This window comes from Armigeres subalbatus, chromosome 2 (assembly GCF_024139115.2).
Source record: "Armigeres subalbatus isolate Guangzhou_Male chromosome 2, GZ_Asu_2, whole genome shotgun sequence".
Taxonomy (NCBI): domain Eukaryota; kingdom Metazoa; phylum Arthropoda; class Insecta; order Diptera; family Culicidae; genus Armigeres; species Armigeres subalbatus.
In genome coordinates, this window is record NC_085140.1 from 266,859,866 (window position 1) to 266,883,217 (window position 23,352).

Sequence of the window (23,352 nt, forward strand, 5' to 3'; positions counted from 1 at the left end):
TATTTTCGTGGTATACCTAATTATTTGTTTATGAATTCATTAAGCCTCTATAACCTTCATATGTTCCATTTTTGAGATAGGATTACTAAAAATCATAAAATGCCTAGAAATCCATAGAAATTTTCCTGATTTTGAAGTGGATTGGATGACCTTCAGAATTGCCATATTGATAAAAAAAAAAACTCTGGAGTGAATTGGGAAAACCCAAATCTGGAGTGGGTTGATTGATGACCAGAATATTCTTCAGTATGTCGGTAGTTTAGTGGGATTGTTGGAATTACTTGTTCTAATGAAACTCAACTTTGAAGTAAGTAAGTCGCCATCATTATTAGAATCTCTTGATGCAGGTTATTGTATTCTGTATGCTGTAAGATGATTGACGTCATCCTCATAAGAAAATTATTTTGGGCTTTTAGTGGAATGTCTTTACTTGCCATAAGACGAGTTCGTACAATTCCAATTAATTCCACCACTTGATCCACTTGATGAGATCAGAAATTAATGAAATTGTACGAACTCGCCTTAACTCGTTTAAAGCTCATCGAATATTCAGCATCTTCGCTTTGTCTTTTCACCATTGAACTCCTACAAGTTTCTGGTTCAATAGTATCTGAAATGTCACTGGATCAAATGCTATATATCGTTTTCGGACCTCAAACAGTTGTTCTGTGTAGAATGAGCTTTTTTCTCGGGTCAACACAAAATCCCGAAAACTACTTCCGTGTATTCGTTTTTTACCAGGCTATTGACATCCTATTGTTTAGCCCATCGCCAGATCGTAGCCAGGATGTCCCGGGCTATAATATTTTTTCATACTGCATTTCAATGATGACAGCGGGCTATGTCTATTGATGATGATGACACCGTGCTTGTCACCCGCTCGTTTTTTACAGTCTACTCTGTGTTTTGCCTTTAGCGCCCCTTTGCCAGTGTCATTTCCTTTTTTCTCTTTCTTCTTTACTTCCAAATCCGTCAAATAAATTATGTAAAAGATAGTGAAGGCGATGGCAGAAATCTCTTAAATTGAGGGAAACGTACCCCCTGAGCCGACGTTCTGATACCTGTTTCAGTTATCAACGGAAAAGGGCTCTCTGGATACCGTCGTCGGGGTATGATGTTGAGAATGGGTCACTGTTTCAACTACTTAGAATGCTTGTAGAATACATTAAATGTATCCGAGGGCAAGGAAACTAAAATATAAGAAACCTTTTTGAACGATTTTGCTCTACGACCTTCAGACTGCCGGTGAGAGCGATGACTTTGAACCAGTGAATTTAAAAATAATTTGTGATCATTTTAGTACAGCGACATTCTTGATTTCGGCGCCCTCCTAAGACGTGGCGCCCTTGGCGGGGGCCAACCTGGCCAACCACACGCTACGGCGCTGCCGGTTATCTATCAATTTTCGTGTGTTTGCGTTCATATATGTATATGCATTTAACCCTTAAATGCGCAATGTTGTTTTAAAACAACAAACCGAAAATACGTTCAATGTTAATGATTTTAATGGTTGTTTACGTTAAAAATAGTTTTGTCGATTTCTAAAAAAATCGCCTTGCGCCTTTAAGGGTTAAAAAGCTTCTGAATAAAAAAATCGTTTTTAATTTTTTTTCCAAGCGGGGACCTTTGGGAAAAATCAAGAAAAAAATGTTTTTTTCCGGAACCCATTTTCAACAGCAAAAAACTAGGCCGCGTTGCTCGTCGAATGCAACCTGTTGCAAGCAAATCGGATAATGCTAAGTACAAAAAAGTGTGTCTCAATTTTTTGTACACACACACATACAGACATCACCCCTAACCGTCGAGCTGAGCTGGTATATGTATAACAATATGTGTCTTCGAGCCTTCTATAAAAAGTTCGGTTTTGGAGAGGTCCTGTAGCCATTCCGTATATTTAGTATACGATAAAGGCAAAACCCTGATTAATCCACCTAACGATGTGGATGCCTTTATCGTGCAATAGATGTATCAAAAGCATGAGTGTGCATTTTTTAACGGGTAGAAATAGTATTTGACCATAACTTCTGAGCCCATTGTTCGATCTGACCAATTTTCAATAGCAAACAATGGGTCCGGATTCCGGAGACATCACCTCATCAAAAGTTTTCTATCAAAAGTTTTGTTTTGGAGCCTTAATGTACATATACTTAGTAGTATACAATAAAGGCCAAAAATATGTCATCTTCGCTCCTTCGCAATATGTGGCCAGCCCACCTCTACGCTTTTGAATTTTTATTGCTATTGTATCGATGGCATTGGTATGTATATACTAACTGGTTATCGTTAAAAATTATGAAACAATTACAATTAAATACAATTGTCAACATAGATCAGAAGTCGCTGATGATACTTCTAGCTTCTGTATGATTTCTACACAGAAGGTCACACTGGCGTACAATAACACAGAATCTTATTACTTTATTATATTACTTTATGCTTGAAACCCGTTTAGTTATATAACTTTATGCTTGAATTATATTGCTTTATGCTTAAAACCCGTTTAAAAATGATGTCCATAGTTTAAAGGGAGAGGGGTTCAGGTTTTGTGTTTTTTCGGTATATTAAAAAGAGACAGAGTGACGAGGGGATCTAAAAATCTCACAAAAAGTAGTGGATATCATATTTGAATCACCAATGCTATTACTGTATATACTTTAGCGCCTGGATGCTGGCGGCAGAATGTAGGAAACCAGCCCTTGCATGTGATTTATTGAAAGTTTGTGATCTTCAGGGTCGATGTATTCGACCATATGCGATGAAGTTGAAGTCTACGATGACGTAGTATTTTGTTCGCTCCATAATTCCTTTGGTCTTTCTGACGTTGATGGTGAAGTGAGACCCGCTACAGAGGAGATTGTTGAGCTTATCCTGCATATCGTCGTTCAAAAAGTGTATCGCAACCCACCTAGTGGCTATGATAAAACGATAAAACGCTTCGTTCTTGCTTGTATCTCGTTGGGGAGTATATTTTTTCGGCACAGATGCAGTAAAACAAGTTGAAATGCATTTTAAGAACTGGTGCCCTCAGCGGTTGGGGCTTATTTAAAGAAATTTATCATGGGGCTGTCTCATCAAATTTTTGAAAATATGTGGGCAACTGTCCACGCTGGGGGAGGGGGGCATAGAAAATTGACTAAAACGTGTCCACGTGGTATATGGACAGCCCCCATGGGGTAATAGCTCCCCGAAATTCGAATCAGTTCGTTATCGTAACAGCTTGCAAAAAGCTTCTCTCACGGTAGATAGCACTATCGTGAGTATACAAACAGAGGTGATAAAGTAAGAAACGTTTTTTACATCAGATGCTCCCATGTGTTCGAAGGATTTCTATTGTTGACACTGTTGTCCTCGAATTCCGTCTCGCGAATGGATGATCTCCGATAAACATTACAGGTGGCGACTAGCGAGTCAAGTTAGATCCTGTTGCTATTCCTGCTGTCAGAACAGATTCTTCTATGACTGCGGCAATCGATTATTAAGAAAAAAGTGGCCAAGGGCGCTGCTGTTATGACCGAAGATGTCGAATCTAGCTATCTATGGCATCTAGTTCGAGAGCAGAATTAAAATCATATCCAATTTTGCGGATTAATGATGCTGAAAAGATAAAAAGGAGTAGTGAGAATCAATAATATGTATTCATGAAGTTTTTTTTCTCATGTGCACAGCATTTGTAGGTGTATAAATCTTTCAAAAAGAAATCTGCATGAACTTCGTGAGGATTCTATTGGCAGTCGGTGGATAATTCCATTGGGAAACGCTGGAGGATTCTTTTTGAAATCGGTGGATAATTCCATTCAGAAATGCTATATGTTTCCATTAGGAAACTCAGGAGGATTCTATTGGGTGACGGAAAAATTCTATAGAGCTTGCTGACGTCCAAACATTTCTCTCTTTCAAGTGCATAGATGGGATAGGATTTGTTTCCATCGGGAAACATTTCCCGATGAAAACAAAACCTATCTCGTCAATGTGTTTGAATGAAACAGATGATTAGATGTCAGCAAGATCAATTGAGAAACGCCGGATGATTCCATTGAGAAACGCTGGAGGATTTCATTTGGAATTGCTGCATGGTTCCATTGGGAAACACTGGAGGATTCTTTTGGCAATCGCTGAATAAAACAATTGGGAAACGCTGAATGATTCCATTGAAAAACTCTGGGGATTCCATTGGAGAAACACAGGTAAATTCTATTGCGGAACGCTAGAGGATTCCATTTGGTATTGCTGCAGATTTCAAAACAATCTGTTGACGTACATCTTCTTCTTCTCTATATATAAAAATGAATTTTTATTTCCTTTGAGGCAATATAACTCACGAACGGATGAACCGATTTGCAAGATTTCCTAATCAATCGATTCGTCTTAGGCTCCGCTGTGTTTGTATATATGAAAAGCTGGTAAATTTGACGGAAAAAGCTGAAAAATTGTTAAAATACATTGTTTTCACAAATTTTAAAGAAAATCATTGAGAAAAAAATTAAATCGATCTAGAGTGCGACGCTGCAACCAACCAAACGATTGACAGTTGGACCGACAAAAAACCCGAGCGAGATCGGGCAGGTTCGACTAGTCATAAATAAAAAATGATTCCATTGGCAAACGCTGAAGGATTCCATTTGGAATTGCTGCATGATTAATTCCATTGGAAGTCGCTGAAGGATTTCTCTGGCAATCATTGGATAATTCCATTAAGAAACGCTGGATGATTCCTTTGCAAAACTCTGGAGGAATCTATTGGACAAACGGGAGGATTCTATTGAGGAACGCTGAATAATTATATTTGGGGAACGCTGGGGGATTCCATTGAAGATACACTGTAGGATTCTATTGGGGGACGCTGGAGGATCCCATTTGGAAATACTGCATGATTCCATTACGAAACGCTGGAGGATTCTTTTAGCCATTTCTGGATGATTCCATTGGAAAACTCAGGGGGAAACGGAAGGATTATATTGAGAAACGCCGAATGATTCTATTGGGAAACGCTGAAGGATTCCGTTTGGAATGAATTAAATGCAGTGGCTGGTTTGCTACCCGCCACTACCAGCAACAGGCGCTATCATATATACGCAAACAGCAGCGTGGAGTTAATCGCCAGAAATGTGTATGGCGAAAGGCATCTAAGGCGGGTTTTCTCGAAACTAGGAACTTTTCATGAAAAACTATTTGGTACCAGTTATGTGGGAAGGTATCCGCTACTACCCCTACCAAATAGTTTTACGATGAAGGTGCCTAATTTCGGGAAATCGAGCCATGCCTTTCGCCATAGGCAATTCATTGCTGCATGATTTCATTGAGAAACTCTGCAGGGTTCCTTTGGCGAAACACTGAAAGATTATATTGGGGAAAGCTGAAGGATTCCATTGACAATCGCTGGAAAATTACATTGGGAATTCCTGGTCTCCTGGCCTGGATACTGGATGACTTTATCAGCTTTACCTGAAAGATTACATTGGGATTTGTTGGAATCAATTGGAAAACGATGGGGGATTTCACTGGGAATCCATAAAGTATTCCATAGCTATGGGTTTATATAGGAAATTGCTGGATTTCATTGGGATACACCAGAGGATCACTTAAAGATTTTTTTGAGGATCTTATTTGAATTCTACTGTAATTCGCTGAAGGATTCCGTTGGGAAAGAGCATATTATAAAAGATATTTTAGTTACTAGTTGAAGATTGTCGCTTCGGTTCCCTTTGTTCTGCTGTCCGAAACATGTGTGGTACATACCTGTCAAATCGTATGGATTTTCCTTCTTTGACATTTAGCTCCCCTATCCTCGCCAGCAAAAGATGTTCCGGACAGCGACGACAGCGACAATCTTTATCTAGTAACTAAAATATCTTTTCATATTATATACGGAATCCCTTAGGGGCTTCCTTCGCCTATTGCTACACAAAGATACTAAACTACAAAGAGAGAGCATGTCGTAGGCTGCTAGGTCTGAAAGTATCATTGACTCATAAAGACACATACACATTCATGTTTCGTGATGGGACGCAAGACACTGTAGCAGACCCCGTGTTAATCTGGTTCGACCGGTGTTTCGTCACTCTGACTAGGTTATCCAACGGATAGCTGTTGACCATGCCATTTGATTACTATTGACCGCTACTTGCTGACTAGCAAGGCAAGGAAATCCATACGTGGCATTCTTTGCTTAGGCCGCTATCCACTTTCAGGATGGTCATTAATTGCGATAGATCGTTGAAATTGATTCTAGAAAAAAAGAGATCGATATGAAACATTGATTAAAATTTAATCTATTTCCACCATTTCCACCAACACTTACCATGAGCACTTTCGGTTTTGCCAGCCGCGCTGATAAGCTCCCTTATGCAAGAGCTCTAGATGTCTAGGCACCATACGTATCACCGGATCTGCGAAAATATCTCCGAATCTGCCAGAACACCGACGGATTTGAAAACGCCTCCAGAAGAATCGAGACTTCCGGGGCTGCGCCGAGAGAAGCAGCTTGGTTTTGTTTGTTTTGTTTTTATATACAAAATCTCGCCGCACTGAAAAAAAAACATCAAGGCGAGACAAAAATTGATAAAAAAGTTTCATCCCGCCGAATCATTCTGAATCTTTTTGGATTTTTTTTTAAATCTTTTCAGTGATTCGAGAAATGATTAAAGTGTCTTCCCCCCTGGTTCCCACACTTTAATGCCCTTGTTGAGTGGTTTTGCTCTTCATTTTATGACAACAAAGGGAAGAGGGAGGGAGATGCAAGAGAAAAAAAGTACTTAAAATTAGGTACTTTTTTCTAACCGTGTAACGTATTTACATTTGACTTAGAACATGTGGTATCCTGGTTTAGGATTTGGTCCGATTCGTGAATCAAAATCGAATTAAACTTAATGCTACGTTTTGACAGGGCAAGTGAATTGAACAACTCAGTTGAATTCAATTGACTTGCCAAAAGTTGAACATGCACTGTAAACCTCGCATTACCCATTAATGAGGAAAAAATACACTCTTTTTTATGATATATGAAACTGTCACAATAATGGGTATTTCAAATTTTCTAATAATGGGTATTTTATCCTCATTTGATTAAACAAATCGATTACCCTTTAATGAGTGAAAAAGCACTTCTAGTGCTCGTGTTTGACAAAATCGGTTGGGCTATTAATTTCAAGTGCTGGATTTGTTTTGCGGAAACTGCTCCAATCGCTGGTAAGTAAATATTATCATCAGTGCCAAGTTTGTGCAATAATGTTTCACCAGAATAATGAAAATTACTATTTTCCTTGTTTTCAGATCCTATTGTAATAATTCTGGAACCGAACAAGCGCGATCCTCTGATCGCCGGACCGGCGGAGCATGATGGGAAGCAGAACAATCAACATCAGTAGGAGAACTACTCAGGCCGGTAAATTTCCCGCAGTAATCCTCACATTGATGATCACCAAAACCCTCGCCAAAACCAGAACTCCGCTCGAAGGAACGGGAAAGTTGGATCTGACGGATTATCGTTTTTGAACGAAAATCGGCACGAAATCACTCTACATCGCTCAAATGGACGAGGAGTATGCTGTGCTTCCCGATCAATCGGCGGATCGCAAGAAGGAATGCTCTATCAAGTTTCCACATTACCGAAAGAAACCATCATTGACATAATGCAATTGTAATTGTTCTGCTTATCTACTACTTTATTTGAAATAAAAAAGAATTCAATCGAATGTATTTATTTTATTTTTATAATTTTAAAAACGGATCCCAATTTTTCCCGCTGTAGGAATAGACAAAGAAAGCAAGAAAAAGGGTTTATTTCACCCATTTTAAGGCAGGCTTTAAAATTGATAATGTGTAAAAATTACACCTTCTTTTGACGTACAGCTTCAGTACTCATTAATGAGTAAACGCAGTTTACTCTTTTAATGAGTTGAACTATTTAACTTCATAATGGGTGAAATTTCACCCATTAAAGAGTACTTTGGTGGCACAGTGTGTTCAACTTTCTTTTCGTTCAAGTGAATTGAATTAAGGTGTTTACACGTTCAGTTCGCGTTCGATTCAAGCGACTTGGTCAATTCACTTGCCTTGTCTAAACGTAGCATAAAAGTGACAGTTCAAAAATTTCCAAATAACCCTGCTCGCAGAGCAAGATTACTTTTGACAGATATTGAATAATTTTTGATAGATGTTTTGTTGGTTTTGCTGGGTAGCACCAGCCATTCTTATGAGCGGGGGATTTCATAATTTCCGAACTGTCACTTTTAAGTTTAATTCGATTTTAATTCATGAATCGGACCAAAGCCTAGAATAATTTTATGTATGCTACGTTTAGACAAGGCAAGTGAATTGAGCAAGTCGCTTGAATCGAACGCGAACTGAACGTGTAAACACCTTAATTCAATTCACTTGAACGAAAAGAAAGTTGAACATGTTCAACTTTTGGCAAGTCAATTGAATTCAACTGAGTTGTTCAACTCACTTGCCCTGTCAAAACGTAGCATTAGAGTGAAATCAGGAGTGATTCAGTTTCATTCCAAATTTTCGACCACTATTCTAGTTTGAATCTGGAGCCAAATAGAACAAACTCGCGTACGTTTTTCGTTTAAGCAGCTTCAATGAGCTGCTTAAGCGAAAAACGTACTCTTAAAGGAACTTTTGGTTACATGGGTGGTTTCCCCAGCAGTGTTCTATCCATGTTTTCCAAATTTTCAATAAAATGAAACCATCATGTTGGCGCCAAGAAAGACGCCGTAATTGCAAAGTGGATTGATCCGTAGATAAAATGACGCATTCATACACCAAAACAATTGGAAAATATTTGAATCTCGTGATTCAATCGTGGTTCAAATCTGCAGAAAATAGAACGGAGCGTTATACGTCGAGTCAAGTACGAGACACCGAAGACGGCCTTACTGTTGAGGTCGAAATACGTATCTGTCAAGATACAATTAAGTGGTGGAATTCAATGGGATTGTATAAACTCGTCTTATGACAAGTGAAGAAATGTGTGTTATTCGCAGGAAAGTTAGAATTTGTCATCAAAAAGTAACACTACGTACAGTCGACTCTCTACATCTCGATGTTCTATATCTCAATATCTCTCCCTATGGCGATGGTTTTTTCAGTTCCTTCAATCTACATACATTTGGGCTTTCTACATCTCGATATCTCTTTATCTTGATGGGTTCTGATCATATTTTGTTCAGAATTCACTCTCCTTATGTCGATATGCTTAGGGTCTGTCTCATTTGGAGAATTAAACTGAAATTAAACTTAAAAGTGACATTTCAATAATTATCAAATAACCCTGCTCGCAGAGCAAGATTACTTTTGACAGATATCGAATCATTTTGCATCGATGTCTTATTGGAATTGCTGGGTAGCACCAGCCATTCTTATGACTGGGTTATTTGCTAATTTCCGAACTGTCACTTTTAAGTTTAATTCTCCAAATGAGACAGAGCCTTAATTTATCAGGCTACTAGACCATCTTAGGACAATATTGTCGGCGTAGCACCAACTTAGAATTCGGAAGTCGGGACTTCCGAACCGAACTTTCTTCCGAAGTTTTATCTGTCAAACTAATTGATGCGTTGTTTAGCGCATCTTTAGGCGAATCCAGCGCACTATATCCGAAGTTGGGAAAGTTGCCTGTATCTGGAGAAAAATCCAACTTCGGTATAAAAAGCGGTATAAATTTATTCCGGATACACAATAACAAACACATCAACAACAGGAAACGACATTTCTCGCTTAACTTTTCAAAAGGACCTACACAGCAAAAACAGTTGTTGAATATTACACTCCAAACAGATGCACATAGGCTATTCCGTCAGAGCTGTGATATTACACTCTTTTGATGTACTCGAAAGCTTGCTGTGTAGTAGACGGAACCGATGTGATTTTTTCTCGATGTAAAAATTACGCGACGTAATCGAGGCGATGTACAATAAAGCTACGTGAAATAGTGCGACGTACATGGCATTTGTTTCATTGAGTTTTCTTTCGTATTTAGTTTTCTTTCTCGGTTAATCATAATAGGTATTTTTGTTTTTAAGTTATATTATTTATTTTCTTAGTTAAACATAATTCTAATTACATTTGTTTAGATTTCATTTCAAGTTGAAGCCTAACGTAAAGACATAAAAAAAATAAGTAAGACATAACTTATGGGTCAAACACAATTGATACGTTTGCGTGCGTTTTGACAGTTTTCTCATGGGAAAACTGTCAAAACGCACGCAAACGTATCAATTGTGTTTGGCCCATCAGTGTGGAAGTTATTTTTAAGATGTTTCAAGATATTCGGCTACTTATACTTTTAAGATGTTGCATCTTGTCAATGTAACAACTCTTAAAATTTTATATACATTAATCACCTCCATAGATGGTTACTTAATTTTAAGATTAAAAAAACCTCCACGCGGTTCCTGAGTTGTATTATAATTCTCGCCATACTTTTCAAAATGACCTAAGTAACATTTTTTTCATGAATTAATTTGAGTATTGCAATCGAAAGCTTTCATGTTTTTCTGTTGATTGCGCTATTCAAATTAATTCATGAAAAAAATGTTACTTAGGTCCTTTTGAAAAGTTAAGCGAGAATTCATGCATGCGCACAATACACGTGGATAGTACATTTTTTCAGCCTTGAGAAATCGAGGTAATCTTGATTCAAACCCGGTGTCCTTCAACATGGTTCTCCTTGAGACTGCTCATTTTAGAGATTTCCTTTATAGGATTATTTCCGAAATTTGTGGCGTTGGATGATCTAGCGTTGTTGCGTTCGATGATGTCCGGATATTCACTTGCAAAAGCCGATGCGATTGCGGATGAATTTCACGCTTGATGGCTTTTTATGTTTTAGATTAACTGGTTCGGGATTTGAGCGACGTGCGACGTCTATAAAGAAAAAAAATGTAATGAGAACACAGAATTTGGTGTTGTTAGAGATTGGATTACCTAAGGGGAACCGGAGAAGCTGGATCGCGGTGAAGATAATTTGGATTTGTCTTCGGTGACTGAATCACATGCCGACCTCTTCTATGATCAATTCTGCATATACCTCCGGATACTTGCTGTTCCATTCGTTCCTTACATGCTTCCCTCCGAAGGACACCGAACTGTATGTTGTCGTTTGAGTCCTTCTGTGAATTGCCATTTTTCGAACCAGAATCTTGTGGTTCGAAGAAATACTCTTCCGACGATCCGGTACTGCTGATTGTCTTGAGATACTGTAAGGCTGTAAATATGAAATTTCCGTCATACATGTATCCAAGTTATGGAACAACCTCTACACTACCACTGCAAGCAAAACTGTCCTATTTTAGCTTGATTGCCTATCTATATGGGACAGTTATGCTTCTATGGGCATAACAGAGAAATAGAAAAAGCAACATAAAGTAAATATAGTAGTACCTAACTAAAATGGAAGATGGCCATGTAAAAAATCTACCACCATCATATACAACTTTGGAGGAACAAAAACCAATAAACACTCAGGAACACAACTCCAATTGGGCAAATCTTATATCCTGTGGGGGACTCAAGGTCGTTCTACCAGGCGAAAGGCCGGAACGGAACAACGGGAACATTCTCGTTAGGTCACTTTCTTGAATTCCTGGTTAAACTAACTTTATCGCTTCTTTGATCGGAATTAAGTTGCAGTTTTAAGGACGTTATGCTAAATAACCTTTTTTGATTTATTGGCAATGAATAATTCAGCAATAGAATAGGAGAGAATGATATAAATGACATAATATATTATATATTATATAAGATATACTCCAGGTTAAGCAAATTCTTCTGGGATATCAATAGTAATACCACACAACGATGAGAATCCAAAGGAATGCGAAGTGAATGAGGTTTGAATTCTGATGGAATTCATCGAAATAAGAAGATCTTCTAATATTTTAGAGAGGAAGGTTTGGGGATTCCGAAGAAGAACTTAAATTCCGATGGTATGTATAGAATGAAGGATACCTGTCTGAATCTCCAAAGGATCCGATGGAAATCCTTGGATTATTCGAGATTCCGACGGGAATCCTTTCGGGACTCCGACAGGAATCCTTTCGGAAAACCAACGCGAATCGTTTCGGGATTCCGACGGGAATACTCGAGGGAATACTTTCAAGATTTCGACGGAATTCTGACGGGAATCCTTCCGCGATTACGAAGGATAGGATTTCGCGAAGGATACCGACGGGAATTCTTTCGAGATTAAAACGGGAATCCTTTCCGGACTGCGACGAAAATCCTTTCATGATTCTGACGCGAAATCGTTTCGGGGCTCCGACGGGAATCTTTTCCGGATACCGACAGGAATAATTCCGATGGGAATCCTTTGGACATCCGGAGGGCAACCCTTTGGGGATTCTAAAACGAAACCTTTGGGGGTTGTTAGGGCGTTTTTTGTGATTCCGACGGAAATTCTTTGAAGATTTCGACTGAAATCCTTTGGGGATTTCAACAGTACTGCGATTGTAACCCTTTGGAGATTCCAACGTAAATCCTTAGTGATTTCTGACGGGGACCTTTGTGAATTCCGTTGGAAATGCTTATAAGATTTCGTCTGGATGGAAATACTTTGTCCGTCCGATGGAAATACTTTGAGGACTCCAACTGAAATATTTTGGGGACTCTCATGGATATCCTTTTGGGATTTCGACGAAAATCCTTCGTAGATTCTGACGGGAATCCTTCGGAGATTACGACAGGAATCCTTCGAGAATTCCAACGGGAATCGTTCGGAGGTTGTGATGGAAGTTATTATAGGATTCCGCTGGATATTCCGTGAATTCCGATGGATTTTTTTCGTGGATTCCTATAGTGTTGCTTTAAATACTCCGACAGGAATCTTGCAAGGATTACGATGTAAATCCTTTGATTATTACTTTGGGAATCTTTAAAAATTCCAACGAGCAACTTTTAGGGTTTTGACACGAATCTTTTAGGGACACCGACGGGAATCCTTTGTTGGATTCCGACGGAATTCGTTTGGGGATTCCAAAGTAAATACTTTGAGGGTCCCAACTGGAATCGTTGGCGATTCCGTCGAAAAATCTTCGGGGTTCCGACCGGAATCTTGTGAGAATTCCGTTAGAAATACTTTTGCGATACCGTCTGGAATCTTTGTAAGTTCCCGACGGGAATTCTTTGGGATTTCGACGGGAATTATTTGAGGTTTCCGACGGAAATGCTTTGTGGATTCTGACGAAATACCTTTGGGGATTCTGACAGAAATCATTTGGGGATTCCGACTAAAATCATTTGGGGATTCCGACTAAAATCATTTGGGGATTCCGACAGAAATTCTTTAGGGACTCCGAAGAGAATTCTTTGGAAATTTCGTTGAAAATGCATTTGGGATTCTGACGGGAATCCTCTGGGGATTCTGACGAGAATCCTTTGAGGATTCTAACAGAAATCTTTTTAGAGATTCAAACGTTAATCCTTTGAGGATTTAGATGGGAATCCTTCGAGGATCCAGAGGACAATCGTTTGGAGATTCAAACAGGAATTCTTTGTAGATCTCGATGGGAATCATTTGAGAATTCCGACGATAAGCCTTTGGTGATTTTGATAGATATCTTTTGAGGATTTCGACGGGAATCATTTAGGAATTCCGTTGGCAGTACTTTGGAGATTCTGACGGGAATCCTTTAGGGATCACCACGGGCATTTTTTGGGGATTTCGAAGGCAAGTCCTTTGGAATTCCGACTGGAATCCTTTTGGGATTCCGACTAGAATCCTTTGGGGATTCCGACTGGAATCCTTTGGAGATTCCGACGGAAATCCTTTAGGGATTGCGACTGGAATCCTTTGAGGCTTCCAACGGTAATCCTTTGCAGATTCCAATGAGAATCGTTCTGGGGTTATGATGGAAATTCTTTTAGGATTGCGCTGGGAATCCTTTTGGAAACCTTCCGTGAATTTCGATGGATTTTTTCCGAGGATTTCTATATAGTGTTGCTCCGTCTGGAACGAAACAATCGGAACACACTCGTTACACTATAAAAAAAATACACGAGAGGACCGTGTGTTCTACACATGAATTTGCGCATGTTGTCAAAGCAAATCAATATCACGTGTAAAACATATGACATCGCTCATTCGAAACTCTGCATTTGTTTATAAACAAACCACACGGTATTAACGTGTAAAACAAATAGAATTCTGTTGCTTGACTTGCCAGAGTCACTTGTTTGATATGTGATATCGAAATGTATTCGTGTTGAATTTCGTTTGTTATAACAAGTGAATTTCATGTTTTCTTTCATATTTAAATGATAATGATGATTGCATATCCGTCCGGAATCCGATTTCCGTCAGCGGATCGAAATCCATTTCGAAAAACAGTTTTCATAACTTCAACTATTACTTGATTAGAAAAACCGTCTCTCGTTGGTTTTCGAAACCATGACGGAAATCGCATTCCGAACAGATAAAATAAAATTCGAACAAGTTAGATTAAAATGTAGGTGATTGTATTTATTATTTTAGAAATGCTGAACCACACCAACCAGCATTAACGAACTGAGGCCGAAGAGTTTGTTCTAGGACAGGTAAGTGCTTTCATCTTCCGGAATCTGCAACCAATGAATAAGATTCTCATCATCTACACAGATCACCAAGAAATTCAAAGGATTGCTGCCGGAAAACGTGATTGGTTCGGTGCTGATGCCTACCAATAACAGGAAGCCGCCATGAAGTACGTACGTCGCAAAGGATATTCCGAAGAACCGATACTGAGGATTCGTCGTTGTTTTTATGAAAAACAAATGCAGCAGCAGCAGGAGGAGAACATGCAATAAATAAGAAAATGCACCAAGTTAGTATGTTCCGATTAGATTCAACACCAACGAGGAGCCACAGCAGGTCAGCCAGTTTTCCCAGAGCAAGAAATTCAATTTTGAAATATTTATATAAGTATATATTCAAATAAAATATTCAACTTACTTCTGTATTGTTTTTGTTTTTCAACCGTATAATAGAAATCGCATTCCGAATGGATCAAATGAAATAAAAATAAATTATTATTTTAAAAAAAATCTACATTTTTTACAGTTTTCAACTATATAGTATAAAAGATTTCGAGAACTTTATTGTACATAGATTTGTAGGCGTATACTCATGTTTACCTAAGACAGCAGTTTAGTTTAAATTTGGTAAACTTCACTTTTTTCGTCTATTTATGTGCGAAGTTGCTTTTTCCACACATGCCGCAATGTCTTCTGCCACTGAACAGTGAAATGCCTCTTCCTTCCACCACCGCTTTATAACCATTATGGAAATACGAATATATTTCTTCATAAATTCAAACAAAGTATTTTTCTTCTTTATTAAAGCGGTGTTGAACTTAATCTAGAATTAAAAAAACACCTAAATAAAGAAAAAAAAAAAAAAATTCTTTATTGAAGTGGTATTTAATATAAAAGTATAGTTCACTATCACCGTGCTGCCATGGACCGAGCCGAATGGAGAAGACTCTTACATACCGCACAGGCCACTTCGGCCTTAGTCTGAATAAATAATAATAATAATAGTTCACTATCACTGATAGCTGAAAATTGTTACAACCTTTTCGAAACATGTATGAACATGTGCGATTTTATTGGAATGATGACAATTGTCTCATCAGAATCCATACCTAAATTCGTTTCAATTGATTCATAACATATTTAAGATAAACATATGACATCGTGGTGTATCAAGTATGAAATTTTTTATAAACATTGTCATTTGAACTGAGTTTGTAAAGAACATCGCAGTGATGTGAAATACATTAGACTTGATGGTGTAACTTGGAATGAAATATCATCATTTTGAAACATATGAGTGGAACGTGTATTTGTTATGGGTATTCATGGATATGCATATCATATCGTGGTGTATCAATAATGAATTCGGATACTAACTTTGTCATTTGAAATAAGAATGTCAAGAACATCATAGTGATGTGGATTACACCAGAGTTCATGGTGTCAGCTGATTGAAAATATCCATATTCCGAAAAACATGAATCGAACGTGTATTTTTTTATCAGTGTAGGTCACTTTCTTGAATTCCTGGTCAAATTATAATTTTATCGCTTCTTTGATCGGAATTAAGTTGCAGTTTTAAGAACGTTATGGTAAATAGCCTTTTTTGATTTGTTGGCAATGAATAATTCAGCAATAGAATAAGAGAGAATGATATAAAAGACATATACATATAAGATACACTCCAGTGGAAGCAAATTCGGAATCCCCGGAGTATTGCATTCAAAACCCAAACGGATTCAGCTCAGAATACCCAAAGGGTTCTAGTCGGAATTCCAAAAGGATTCCAGTCGGAATTCCTAAGGACTTGCCTTCGGAATCCCCAAAAAAATGCCTGTGGTAATCCCTAAAGGTAATCCAAAGTATTGCCAACAAAATTCCTAAATGATTCCCGTCGGAATCCCCAAAGGATTTCTATCAAAATCAACGAAGGATTATCGTCGGAATTCTCAAAAGATTCCCATCGAGATCTACAAAGCATTCCCGTTCGAATCTCCAAAGGATAGTCCTCCGGATCCTCAAAGGATTCCCATCTAAATCCTTGAAGGATTAACGTTTGAATCTCTAAAAAGATTTCCGTTAGAATCCTCAAAGGATTCTCGTTAAAATCCTCAAAGGATTCTCGTCAGAAGCCCCAGAGGGTTTTCGTCGGAATCTCCAAAAGTTTCCCGTCGGAATCCCAAATGTATTTTCAACGAAATTTTCAAACAATTCCCATCGAAGTCCCCAAACGATTTCTGTCGGAATCCCCAAAGATATTTCGTCAGAATCCACAAAGCATTTCTGTCGGAAACCTCAAATAATTCCCGTCGAAATCACAAAGGATTTCCATTGGGATCTCACAAAGATTCCAGGCGGTATCGCTAAAGTATTTCTAACGGAATTCTCACAACATTCCTGTCGGAACCCCGAACGTTTTTTGGCGGAATGACCAAAAGATTCCAGTTGGGATCCTCAAAGTATTTACTTTGGAATCCCCAAACGAATTCCGTCGGAATCCCTCAAAGGATTCCCGTCCGTGTTCCTAAAAGATTTGTGTCAAAACCCTAAAAATTGTTCGTTGAAATTTTGAAAAAGATTACCAAAGTAATAATCAAAGGATTTCCATTGCAGGATTCCTGTCGGAGTATTCAAAGCAACACTATAGGAATCCACGAAAAAAATCCATCGGAATTAACGGAATACCCAGCGGAATCCTACAATAATTTCCATCACAACCCCAGAACGATTCCCATTGGAATCTGCGTAGGATTCCCGTTGGAATCCTCGAAGGATTCCTGTCGCAATCTCCAAAGTCAGAATCTATGAAGGATTTCCGTCGAAATCCAAAAAGGATTTCCGTGAGAGTCCCCAAAGTATTTCAGCTGGTGTACTCAAAGTATTTCCATCGGAACCTCAAAGCATTCACGTTGAGAACCCCATCAAAGAATTATTGTTGCAAGAATTGTCGTTAGAATCTTCAAAAGATTCCCATTAGAATGTTCAAAGGATTCCAGACGAAATCTTATAAGCATTTTCAACGGAATTCACAAAGGTCCCCGTTAGAAACCACTAAGGATTCACGTTGGAATCTCCAAAGAGTTCCAATCGCAGTACTGTTGGAAACCCCAAAGGATTTCAGTCGAAATCTTCAAAGAATTTCCGTCGGAATCCCAAAGAATCCCCAAAGCTCGGAATTATTCCTGTCGGTATCCCGAAAGGACTCCCGTCGGAATCCCGAAAGGATTCTCGTCGGAGTCCCGAAAAGATTCTCGTCGGAATCCCGAAAGGATTCTCGTCGGAATCCCGAAAGGATTCCCGTCGGAATCCAGAAAGGATTCCCGTCGGAATCCATAAAGGATTCCCAATCCCGTCGGAATCCCGAAAAGATTCCCGTCGGAATCCCGAAAGGATTCCCGTCGGAATCCCGAAAGGATTCCCGTCGGAATCCCGAAAGGATTCCCGTCGGAATCCCGAAAGGATTCCCGTCGGAGTCCCGAAAGGATTCCCGTCGGAATCCCGAAAGGATTCCCGTCGGAATCCCGAAAGGATTCTCGTCGGAATCCCGAAAGGATTCTCGTCGGAATCCCGAAAGGATTCTCGTCGGAATCCCGAAAGGATTCTCGTCGGAATCCCGAAAGGATTCTCGTCGGAATCCCGAAAGGATTCCCGTCGGAATCCCGAAAGGATTCCCGTCGGAATCCCGAAAGGATTCCCGTCGGAAGGATTCCCGTCGGAATACCGAAAGAATTCCTGTCGGAATCCCGAAATAATTCCTATAGGAATCCCGAAAGGATTCCCGTCGGAATCCCGAAAGGATTCCCGTCGGAATCCCGAAAGGATTCCCGTCGGAATCCCTAAAGGATTCCCGTCGGAATCCCTAAAGGATTCCCGTCGGAATCCCTAAAGGATTCCCGTTGGAATCCCGAAAGGATTCCCGTCGGAATCCCGAAAGGATTCCCTTCGGAATCCCGAATGGATTCCCGTTGGAATCTCGAAAGGATCCCCGTCGGAATCCCGAGAGGATTCCCGTCAGAATCCCGAAAGGATTCCCGTCGAAATCCCGAAAGGATTCCCGTTGGAATCCCGAAAGGATTCCCGTCGGAATCCCGAAAGGATTCCCGTCGGAATCCCGAAAGGATTCCCGTCGGAATCCCGAAAAGATTCCCGTCGGAATCCCGAAAGGATTCCCGTCGTATCGGAATCCCGAAAGGATTCTCGTTACCATTGTGAAAGAATTCCCGTCGGTATCTCGAAAGGATTCCCGTCGGTGTCCCGAAAGGGTTCTTGTCGTTATCGCGAAAGGATCCCCGTTGGAATCCCGAAAGGATTCCGTTCGTAGTCACGAAAGGATTTCCGTCGGAGTCCCGAAAGGATTCCCGTCGGAAACCCGCAAGGATTCCCCTCGGAACCTTGAAAGGATTCCCGTCGTTATCGCGAAATGTTTGCCGTCAGTATACCTAAAGGTTTCCCATCGGTATTCCGAAAGTATTGCCATTGGAATCATGCAAGAATTCCCGTCAGAATCTTGAAAGGATTACCTGAAGGAGTTCCGAAACAATTTCCGTCGGAGTTTCGAAAGGATTCTCGTCGGAGTCCTAGGCAAATTATTATAAACCGATTCTCTTCATTTTAATCTTACGTTCTATTTCACTCACCTTGCCTTATATCCTAGCATTTTCTAGAAGCAATTCACTGAAGCCGATTCGTCCTCCGGATGCCTCAAATAAACTACCAAAAGGTGAATACTACCAACGGGTTCTCGATAGCCGACGGAACTTCAAAAATTATATTTTGGAATCCACTATATACAGTCAAATTTCACTCGTTGGGCTATCTTTAGACGGGCTACGATTTAGTTGGGCGCCCGTTAGTTGGGCTGTAGCCCACTGGCAGCTCTGAATTTCTATTGTATTCGCTGATTTGACAGATGAAATCTCAGCCCAACTAACGAAAGTCTTTCACTAGATGGGCTACGAGTTTAGCCCAACGAGCGAAAGTTGACTGTATAGTCGTGGTTAGTTAGCACGAATATCGGGTATGCATCAGAATGTTCGGAGCACACCGGCATGCCGGCCGCGGCATGACGACGGATGAAAGTTTTAGCAGGGCTAATCGATGCGATGGATTGAGTACATTATTGGTGATAATCGCTTATGGTTTTCAGTCAGTATCCTTGGTATATTACTTGTGTGGTCCGGATTCCACAACTCAAGCATCCGATAGAAGAAAACAATCGCCGATCCGGCTGGAAGCAAAAGAAAACAAAATTAATATTCCATCTCCTACGAAATGTTGTATTTCAGGTACAAAACTTTGCAATTTATTATAAGATACTTACCCTTCGTAGGAATGGTTATATTTATATTTATACCTATTAATATTTTGAAATTTAATAATTTAATCAAAAATTCACAAAAATAGGCTCGACAATCGTATACGAAACATGACAGCGAAAAAACAAACATGGCCGCGATCGTGCGAATGCCGATTCTGGGCAGTGTTGCCGATATTTAATATTGCATTTTAATTGAATGTGAAATAGCATTCAAACTGTGTAATTTCACACATCTGTTCATGATTGACTGCCCGGATAAAAATTTACAGTATCTTTTATGGTTTAAACCTTTAAATAACAATAGATTGTATGTTAAACAATTCAATCTATTGTACATGTAATGTACAATTTTTACTTTGTGAAAAATATGCTATTGTATTACTTTATTAGCACAATAAATTCAAATGTTACCAATACATTGTATTTTATTTTTATTGTTTGCTTGAGTTTTGTTTTCTGCATTCAAAATTGAGACAAATTTTAGAAATATTCTATTTTTGTAAATGATAAGATTGTTTGGGAAAAAAATATACAAGAGCTATCATATTGATTAAACAACTATTGAGAACAATAAAGTAACAATAGTTCCTACTGTTAGAGAAAATATTTTACATACTTTTTAGCAAAATTCAATTAAAGTGAATATTTTGAATAATTAATTTTGGATAATAAATATTGAATAATAAATTTTGAAAAATATAAATCTTAATATTGGTTTGATTTAACTCATAAATACTGATTTCAAGTTGAGTGTGTACTGTTTTGTTTACGACTGGTGAAAAAATGAGAAAAAAAAATCAAAGACTAAATTATCGTTGCCGGCTCGTGTGTAATTTCGTGTTTTGTCTTTATCCTTACGCGTGAAAAGTTTTACGGCAGTCTTGTCTTTTTGGGTGAGTAATCCGAAAAATCATTAACCGTTTGATTGATTAGAAAACGATATATGTATGTTCATGTTTTGTTTCAACTTGGCCGGATTTCAGATTACAGAAAGTTGTTCTTTAATCGGCTGATTAATGTTGACGCTGCTAGTGGACGGACATCGGAAAAACGCAGGAATTATCAAATCTATATGACTTTAATTAAATCATCAAAATGTACGCCTAAGTTTGGAAGATGATATTAGAATTTCCAAATCATTGTCTGGTAAGTAGTAAAGGTATACTAACTGATGCGCTTGGTTGGCTTTCTTCAGTGATTTAAAAAACCAAAGAAACCAATCTAGCGAACTAATTAGGCCCACGATGATTGACACGATTGACACTACTGTCAGATTTTCTGGATATGATACACTGCGCAGCGTTTGTAATGTTCCCAAATGGGTACTTGCACAAAGCTTCACGCGGCGAATGACTGTCGAAAGGTACGGCCGCGCCAAACGATACACCGCAATGCTATTCACCCATAAGAATCAAGTAAACGGGGTGCAGAAAGCGCGGCGGTACCTTTCATGAAGGGTCCGCCGCGTGCAATTTTGAGAAAATCAGTCAATCGTAATAGAGGTTGGTACTCGGATTCTGATGGCTTTTCCGCAAACGTGACCTTAAGTGGTCTTGTTTTGTAGGGGTTATCACGCCTATCTAGAGAGTAGGAGGTTGAGGGTTCGAGTCCCTCAAAGACACGTGGATTCTTTTTCGCAAATTTCATATCAATTTGTCAATTTCGAAACATGTGCTGTGCATATGCACAGCCAAGATATTTAACAAAAAATAGTGAGTTAGCTTCTTGGTCATACCTCGGAAATCTCGTAGGACTTTTTAGGTATTCCGGCCGGGTACATACAAACTCCTATCATTTAAAATACATAGGAACCAAACTGCTGTGAATCGCAAGTCAGTCCCATTGTGTATGGAAGCCATTTACAGATGGGACAACTTGCAATTAACAGCAGCAAAACCCGGTAAAAAAATCAAGGCAGATAGCCTTATCGGACAACTTTGATAAAAGTATAGTAAACGGTGTGCTTTGTTCTGATTCCAGATTCCATTTAAGGTCAGCTTACGAATTTTGCAAAGACCTGCTTCCTAGATATGAAGGTTTACAGAACGTGACGGAACTGGAGTATACAATGACTCCGGAAAGCTGCTGCATGTCGAACTTAATGGAGATAAGGACAACCAAAGGCTCGCATCGGATTTCGTAAGCACATTTCAGATGAACCTTTATAATACGGTCGAAGGAAATAACTCAACGAGACACTCCTATGACGAGGTAGAAGTGATCTGAGAAAATCAACTAGTTGTACGAGCAGAACCTAAGTTTAAGGTGAACGATAACGACAGCAGATCTTAAGACATGCCACAATTTGGCATGTAATAAACTAAATGAAAGAAATGCATAGATTTAAAATTAAATTAGAATCAAAATAAAATCACAATCAAAATTAAATTTGAAACTTAATTGAAGTCGAATTGCATCCTTTACATGTCCAAAACAAAAACAAATAATCCAAATCTAATTTAATTAAAACTAATTGATATTCATCAGAATTAAACTAAATTTACAATTTTTTGCTTTACAAATTATTTTAATAACAGAGACAAATCTACGTTTCTTGTGAGATGCAAAACATGATTTACATAATTACAAAACATAATTACACTTTATAATATCAATTCAATATTACAAAGTGTAATGATGTATTGTAAAGATGTAAATTATTTGTAATTGCATCTCACAAGAAATGCGGATTTTTTTTATCTTTTTGTAAAATTAATTGTAAAACATGTAATATATTGTATTTCTATTGTAAAACTGAAGTGAAAATTCATTCTTAAACCTGTTGTATTTCTTACGTAAAACAATAAATAAAATATAGAAAAACATTTAAAACACATTGTTTTCTATTGTTCCGTCCTTAGAAATCATCCAATTGAAGAACCGTAAAATCAATTGTTTTGCTCTGAATTTTGTATGGAAAATTTTCGAAATTTTTATTGTAAAGATACATAACAACCCCCATTTTTTATTGTAAAAGTCCCATTTACAATTCATTTTATCGTGCAAAACAATAAATTCTTATGCAATTTTATTGTAAAATTTCCATTAGATTCAATGGAAATTATTATGTACTAAATGGTGCCGTAACAATAAATTTCATAGTTTTTTAATGATATTTTTTATCCGGGTGGTTGCATCTATTTCGATGTAATATTCACTATTTTATTGCTTGAATATTACACCGAAGCAACGCACTAGGATATGGTAAATCTGAATCTGTGTAATTTTAAAGCAACGTAAGATAACATAAAAATATAATGAAAACTCATATGTGAATATGTACGTTATGTGAAAGATATTGATTTGAAAAATGTATTAGGTAACCACTTTCCCTTCGATGGGACTCGAACCCATGACCCTACAGTACTGTAGGGTCATGGGTCTCAGTCCCATCGAAGGAAAGTGGTTACCTCAATACATTTTTCAAATCAATATCTTCCACATAACGTACATATTCACATATGAGTTTTCATAACATTGTAAATTAACGTCCAAGTCGGGTGGTTTAATCCCCGGAAATAGGC

At 38.5% G+C, this 23,352-nt stretch overlaps 4 long non-coding RNA genes across 6 annotated transcripts; 2 read left to right on the forward strand and 2 right to left on the reverse strand.

The window, feature by feature from the left end:
• Positions 1-2,595: 2,595 nt before the first annotated feature.
• Positions 2,596-6,512, reverse strand: LOC134216296 (uncharacterized). Its single transcript, XR_009980602.1, has 3 exons — positions 6,299-6,512; positions 5,983-6,225; positions 2,596-3,594 (listed from the first exon to the last, which is right to left on the reverse strand). It is a non-coding gene; the product is annotated as an uncharacterized LOC134216296 (long non-coding RNA).
• Positions 6,513-10,257: 3,745 nt separating this feature from the next.
• LOC134216298 (uncharacterized) lies at positions 10,258-19,963 on the reverse strand. 3 transcript variants are annotated; one of them, XR_009980606.1, is made up of 5 exons: positions 19,832-19,963; positions 19,627-19,738; positions 19,149-19,268; positions 10,930-11,192; positions 10,261-10,869 (listed from the first exon to the last, which is right to left on the reverse strand). It is a non-coding gene; the product is annotated as an uncharacterized LOC134216298 (long non-coding RNA). The 3 variants fall into 3 exon arrangements; XR_009980605.1 differs by having other exon boundaries at positions 10,258-10,869; positions 10,930-11,209; positions 19,149-19,738; XR_009980604.1 differs by having other exon boundaries at positions 10,259-10,869; positions 19,149-19,738.
• On the forward strand, positions 13,984-14,733 carry LOC134216297 (uncharacterized). Its single transcript, XR_009980603.1, has 3 exons — positions 13,984-14,227; positions 14,474-14,535; positions 14,597-14,733. It is a non-coding gene; the product is annotated as an uncharacterized LOC134216297 (long non-coding RNA).
• Positions 19,964-20,587: 624 nt separating the features above from the next.
• Positions 20,588-22,838, forward strand: LOC134216299 (uncharacterized). The gene is made up of 3 exons (XR_009980607.1): positions 20,588-20,721; positions 20,812-20,974; positions 21,809-22,838. It is a non-coding gene; the product is annotated as an uncharacterized LOC134216299 (long non-coding RNA).
• The last annotated feature ends 514 nt before the right edge of the window (positions 22,839-23,352 follow it).